This window comes from Carassius carassius, chromosome 8 (genome assembly GCF_963082965.1).
Source record: "Carassius carassius chromosome 8, fCarCar2.1, whole genome shotgun sequence".
Lineage (NCBI taxonomy): Eukaryota > Metazoa > Chordata > Actinopteri > Cypriniformes > Cyprinidae > Carassius > Carassius carassius.
Genome location: NC_081762.1, coordinates 11402617 through 11410068, shown reverse-complemented (window position 1 = coordinate 11410068; position 7452 = coordinate 11402617). Strand labels below are relative to the sequence as shown.

The following is a 7452-nucleotide window of genomic DNA, read 5'->3' as shown; positions in this document are numbered from 1 at the left end:
CAAAGGACAGTGTTCTAGAAGTCTTATGGTTTGATCAGATGCAAGACCAGCAAACTGCCAAAACACTTATAGAGGTGCTCACACTTGCTGATGATCAGTTATTCAAAGGTATTTTTTTCAGCTTTGGCCTAGTTTTTGTTAAATAAATGAAACAGTGTGATATGTCATGTGTTGTTGTCCATTCTGAGGTTTTATTTTCCAGATTTCAAGACCAGATTATTTTTATTAAGTCCTGACCAGAAAGCCACGGAATTCAATAGGATGTTCTTTCTTTTTCATACGACTGTATATATGTTAAGGTAAATATGTCTACATTTTTCAATAGTAGGGATTGTTGGCCAAAGGACAAATTACCAGACAGTAGCTGAAGTAGGTCACATGTAATCAAGCGATTAAAAAGTAATGTTCATGCAGACTATGCCAAAATAACTGAATCTGTACGGCAGAAATGTTTATTCCAGTCTCTAACACAGTGGTTCCCAACCTTTTTCAACTTGCGGCCCACATAACCAAACAAATATGTTTGCGCGGCCCACTGCAAAAAAATTAACTGACCCTGCTATTGTTTGGTTAATAACTTAGCACTCAGAAGCTAGATTGTTAACTGTATTTATTGAATGAACTAGGGCTGTGCGATATGGACAAAAAAAACAAAACTATTGCGATTTCTTTGATCAATTTAGAGATTTCGATTTTAATCACAATTTTGACACACACATATATGCTTTACAGTCATAAATGCATTCAGGATTATTTTGAAACATATTTCCAAAAGTAAACCAATTAGAGCTTTATCAAAGAGTTGTGAGGTCTCTAGAACAGACATAAGTCAAAATAATCGGTATAGTAAAGGTGTAACAAAATAGACTTACTATGGCAAAAAAAAAAAATATATTTATATATATATATAAATAAATCCCATGTCCAGGGACTTTTTTCTTTTTTGCCATGCATTGTTCATAGAGCTCATTAATTGTAGCGGTGCCTCAGGTGTTGAAATAGATTTCTTATACATTATACAGGTTCACACGTTATGTGTATGCGGTGCAGAAGCAGCAGCGAGAGCGCATTAATGTAACGCGAAAGCACATTAAAATAATGCACAAGCACGAATCTCTCCGCTCGCATGCGGATTTCCTTTGCTTTGTCACAAAACCAGACGTGCTTGCTTAGATACACGCTGATCCATTAACATGGGCTCGGAAAAAAGGCGCATCACAGACAGTGTGTGAACCTGGAGCTATGTAGGCATATGCCCACTTGCCCAGCCAGCCCCGGTCCATTCTGTTCTCGCGCTAGGCGCGCTCCCGCCCTGCATTCTAATTGGATCGGAAAGCATACTGCGGGAGGTCAGGATCGCGGAAAATTGTGCTATAAAGCCATTTAGAAATCGCGCACGCTCAAATCGTGATTTTATGACGATTTCTATTAATCGCACAGCCCTAGAATGAACTGGCAATGAACAGAAAATATCTCGGGCTGGCACCGCTCAGCAAAACGGGAAAAACCAGATCCAGGCAGAGCTCGGCAGCGGGAAGGCAGTCAGCGGAGCAAGCAGTCAGGAGGGAACATGTTAACAGCTATTGAATTTGTTGTTCTGTAGCATATGCAGCAAAAATATAGTTTATTACTTAGTTTCAGTTTAATATTTATTTTTGTTATTTAATTATATATATGAAATGATGTTATTATGTTATGACTTTACATTTTTACATATATTAGCAATATTATTATTTATTTTAATAGTAATTGGCAGCCCACCTGCAATATCACCGCGACCCACTAGGGGGCCGCGACCCACTGGTTGAAAACCACTGCTCTAACAGATCCTGTCAGAAGGTATTTGTTCTGTCTGATTGATTTGATACTCAAAACCAGTAACTAAAAATGTATCATGTCTGGTACACAAAACTGTAGCTACTAACTAAACATCTTCTGTCAGCCTGAGAGGTAACAGAGGGAAGCAGAAAATTAATTAATGATTATAAAAATTGAGCAGGGTTTGTTGAATCTTGGTTGCATATGTTTCAAGGCTCATACTTTGTCTGGACTTCATCTAATCAGCACAAAGTTTTATTATACCAGAACAAAATAATTGGAAAATTACTGCTTTACAACGTAATCATGTGGCATTTAAAACCTTGAAATGGAAACATTCTCTCATCTCTAACTGTTGATGTCCCTTGAAACCACATACTCATCAGACTAAACAACAATAAAAACACGAAAAGAGCAGGAAAAAATATCTTTAGATCCTTCAGTATGGGGCGGAATGCATCAAAATTAATTTTATTGGTTCATTACATTTCCAGTAAAAACAAGCAATAACATTCGCTGTTTTCCTTGCAGCATTTCTGTTGCATCATGGGGGTTCATGGACTTACAAGTTTCGTGGAAGGAAATCGTCAGTTCTTCACAGATATGAGACTGCGAGACTGCCGCCTTGTGATTGATGGTGTGATTGGTGTAGTTTGTGTATTTTCAATTATATTTCAACACTGGGTTGGACTAAGCACGGGGTGGAGACTATGAGACGTTTGTGTTAAGAGTTCAACAGTTTTTTGCAGCACTTTTCCTCTTTCCCGAGGATCCCACGGTTCTGTTCTCACTCTGCTTGTTCGTGAAGCCTTCATACAGGTTCTTTCAGAGCTCTGCGTACCTTTAGTTCAATGCATTTCCGAAGCTGATTCTGAAATAGCATCTCTTGCAAAACACTGGGGATGTGCAGTTCTGACTAACGACAGTGACTTCTACATCTTCAACCTCAAAGGTGGCTACCTACCTTTTTCATTCTTCCAATGGAATATCGTCAGCAGTAAGGCCACGGAACGCTACATCCCCACATGCAATTTCACCGTGAACTGCTTCTGCTCGCATTCCAACCACATAAACAAGCAGCTCCTCCCTCTATTTGCTGTTGTCAGCTGGAACGACGACACACCTGCTAAAATAACTGAGATTTTTTTTCAGCCGCATGGAGCTCAAAAGAGTAACATCCGGTCGGAAGTATGGATGTAGTTCCATTCCTCGAATCAAGGGCTTTTTGCTCTGGCTGTCTCAGTTTACCAGCCCATTAGATGCTCTGGAGGAAGTCTTGGAGATTTTGGGTGAACAACGGAAAGGAAACTTACGTACGCAGCTCTCCACAGGAATGCAGGACTACCAGCTTCCTCAGAGAAGCAGTTTGGCTCAATACTTCTCAAATCCCCAACCAGCTCTTCCAGATGTCCAGGGGTTCCCAGCAGCATTGGTTTCTCAACCCGAATGGCTTTTAAGGAGGGTTGCATCAGGTAAGCTGTCGTTCTTTGTTTTGGATGTGCTTGTACACCGGAAGGTTCTGTTAGTTGTGCAGGTTGAGAATAGTAACCTGCCTAGCAGTCATACAACCTCAATGAGTATTCGAAAGACTATCTACAGCCTTCTGCTTGAAAATGCAAGACAGGATAGTCAGACGACACAAGGAGTCAACCAGAGAGGAAGAGGAAGACAATCTCAGGGTAAAGGAGGACAACAGTGTCTCATCCCATGTGTTGATGAATATGACAGACAAGAACTGAATCTCAAGAAAAACATGGTGGAGGCTCACCGACCCAGCTGTGTGCAACAGCTTGATCTCGCAGCAATTGACAAGGTGAGAAACAATTCCTGCATCTAAATATTGTCTGCATATATATTCCTCCAATTACCTCTTGTTTTTAGGCACCTACACAAATGAGGCTGCAAGTGTTGTTGGCAACACTTGGTGTGATGGAACACGTTTTACAGCCATTATCCCCTCACCTCTGCCTTCCAGTGTACGTGACGTATTTCTGGATGAATAACTGTAAACCAAAGCCCAGTCAGCCACTAATGCAGGACATATTGTTGGGACTGGTGTACGGGGAACTCAGCTGGAGAAAGACCCATCCTAATGGTATCTCTGACCCCTTTTTTACTCAACATCTGTTGTAGGTGAAAAAAATCAATTGAGAAACTGACCTAAAATCTATTATGATATGAATGAACTTTACTTGCTTAACTTGACCTCTTCAGTTTTCAGAGCTTTAATCACCTTCTGTCATATCGTTTTGCTTTCTCTATCATATATATACATATATATATATATATATGTATATATATATATATATACATATATATATATATATACATATTCATGATTTGTTTAAAGATATTACATAAAATATATTTAAATATTCTGATTGTATTATTTTGTTATATACTGTATATACAGTGTACATATATATATATATATATATATATATATATATATAGCCAAACCCCTCATGGAAGAATAAATTCATCGTGCTTACAACTGTGACAGTGAGTGCTTATAAGGATCAACTAAATGCTGGATTTTCGCGGCATTTGTGAGTTTTCTACACTAGTCCTTTATTGTGGTGACATTTCCATGCCCCTAAACATGATGCGACACAAAACGAAGCTTGATTGGTGATGTGTGTGTGTATATATATATATATATATATATATATATATATGATTATATGTAATATATTTTTGATTATATGAGCATGCGCTTTATCTGATTTAACTTGATCAGCACCTTCTTTGTTGATCAGATTTACTAGGAATGCACATAATTGATATGTATTTTAAGTAGGTCAGGTCAACTTTATATATTATGTATATTTGTTATATCATTTTATATTGCTCTCTGTGTTTCTCAAAGGGTTTTCAGTGGTACTCTGCTATGGAAGCATATGGGTAGCAATATTCAATTTGGAATGTAATATGCAAAATGACAATGCAATATGTAAAATGGCAATGCATTTCTGTATTTACATTTATTATTCCAATACACTTTTGCAATGTTTGGTGCAAAATGAAAATGAAAATTAAATTACATACTTCACTGTTATCCAAGGAGACAGAACTATTTGCACTTTTTTTATCAGTGGGACAATATTTATACAATACTATAACCTAGAAATAATTTAACGGGGTCTCAAGTCGCAGCAGCACGAATTATGTGCCCAGCTACATCTGATTCAACTATTATGCTAATTAACAGTGAGCTGTGGTTTCAGACATTACAGTTCTTCACTCGCACTGACTCTTATTCTGTCTGAAAGAATGAAAAGACTGAGCTGAAGGTGGAGCGATTCGACCAATCAGATGAAAGCAGCGTTTCAGCTCCGCCCACAAGTGCGAATGAAATATTGAAGCCATAAACCGAAATGATCAAAACATACACGGACCAACGATTCGACCAATCAGATGAAAGCAGCGTTTCAGCTCCGCCCACAAGTGCGAATGAAATATTGAAGCCATAAACCGAAATGATCAAAACATACACGGACCAACGGACCAACGGCTTATTCCCTGTAAGCTATAATGGTGATGGCAAGAGAGTGGTGGATCAAAAAAAAAAAAGATATGTCGCATCTAGGGTACACCAGCGGGAATACTTGAAACATGTCAACTCATTTATGCCGAAATCACCTTAGCGTGTCAGTATCTGGGAAAAGACGGGAAAAAAGGAGAAACATACACGCAACAAAACTATCCCCGCGGCATTTAGACAGACATTTCCAACGGATTCAAACAGGGCAAAAGACATCACCACAGCGATTGGTAGTCTACATTTACGTTATAGCCGCGGATATGAGACCTTACTATTTACCATTGATTCTATCATCACCATTATAGCTTACAGGGAATCCAAAGTGCACCCAAACACCAGACCTGTTGGTTATTGGAGGATCTTCTATTTCTGGTCTGTTAAACGCATTAGCCATTTTGCAACGAGCCTTCAGCGCGTACTGAGTGAGCGAGCGCCTGACTCTGTAGTGGAAAACGTAGGTTTTAAGAACATGCTTAATGTAATTGAGCCCTGTTACAATATTCCTTCACGAGCCCATTTCAGACAGACCGTAATTCCTGCTTTGTTCCAAAAAACATAAGCCCTATAGAGAACCAATTGAGTAAAAACACACTCAATATAAAGTGTTATAGAGTTCCATATAAAAAGTTACATCTTTGTATTTGTTCATAACTAATATAACATTTTCATTTTTTTTTTTTTTTATAAGGAGCCGTTTTTGTTTCATACAGTATGCTGCTAAGAAAACACCATAGAAGATGGGTAAAGAATAGCTCCATCATTGTTCAATGTAAAAAAAAAAAAACATACTTTGTTAGTTTTAATAAATAAAACATTTTTTAAAAATCAAGGAAATTTATCTGCCAATTTTTTCTTTTTGCTGTATCTAAAACGTACCGAACCGAACCGTGACACCAGTGTATTGTATCGAACTGAACCGTGAATTTTGTGAACCGTTACACCCCTAAATTTTACATATTAAAACTAGTGTGTGAAATGGCAAATGAAAATTATGTAATTTAATTTTCATTTTCATTTTGCACCATACGTTGCACAAACGTATTGGAAAATGTTAATGTAAATACAGAAATGCATTGCCATTTTACATATTGCATTGTCATTTTGCATATTACATTCCAAATTGAATATTGCTACCCATATGCTTCCATACTCTGCTGCATGGTCTTGAGGCTGCAATAAGAGGGGGTCACCAGTGTGAGGCTCTGCTTACAGGGGACGCTGTTGCTTGGCAGCTCTACTCCATCCTGCTAGAGGCATTGACAGCTCCTGCAGTATCAGCAACAGCAAGCAGGGGTCGAGCGGAGGGGCAGAGACGGCCTCAGCAAACAGGGAGGGGCCAGGGGGGAGAGGACGGGGGAGTGAAGGGAGAGGGAGGGGCAATAGAGGAGGAAGGAGGGGCAACACATAGCAGAGGAACAACGTATTCAGACAGTGCTGTGGTCAACAGGTTTGCACTGTTGACCTCTGATGACTCTCAGCAGTGGTGGCCTTGAAATGCAGCAGGAAATGACAGATTAGATTGAAAGGTTAGTTCAGAAGAGTAGAGTAAAGAATAGAATGTTTTTAACTATGTTCTTATGTGGCCTCTCACTTTATAAAAGCATGATGTGGCTGAGGATGTGCCACTTCTCTGAGAGTAGCTTTTACCGACTTCATTTCAGGAAACATAAATTGTTTTGTTTACTATGAAAATGTTTTACTATGATAGCTGTTATATATGCACTAGGTTAATATGCACTGAATCTGTTTTGCAGCTACATCAAGAAAATGGTCTGTTTAATGTAGACTTTTATACTATTTAATTGAATTAACCTTTTTGAAAAAATAATGTAGAATCTGTGTAATATCTTGGGACCAATATTTTGTTGCTCCACTCCATTTTTATAAAATATTTAATTGTGTATAGTGTAATTTGCTAAGATCAAGTTTTTAATAGGACCTGAATCCTCTTTCTAATTAGGTAAAGCTTGATTATTGTGCCAATGAGACGACGTCTAATAGTGTAGTCGTAAATGAATACCAAACTACAGTGATATTATGTTTCAAAACAGCACATAATCTGGGTTCCCCGCTGTTGCTCTCTAAAGTTA

The 7452-nt window shown here is 38.4% G+C and overlaps 1 pseudogene; it reads left to right on the top strand.

Moving 5' to 3' along the window:
- The first annotated feature begins 2364 nt into the window (after positions 1-2364).
- LOC132144867 (protein asteroid homolog 1-like) lies at positions 2365-6855 on the top strand (annotated as a pseudogene).
- Positions 6856-7452: the final 597 nt, after the last annotated feature.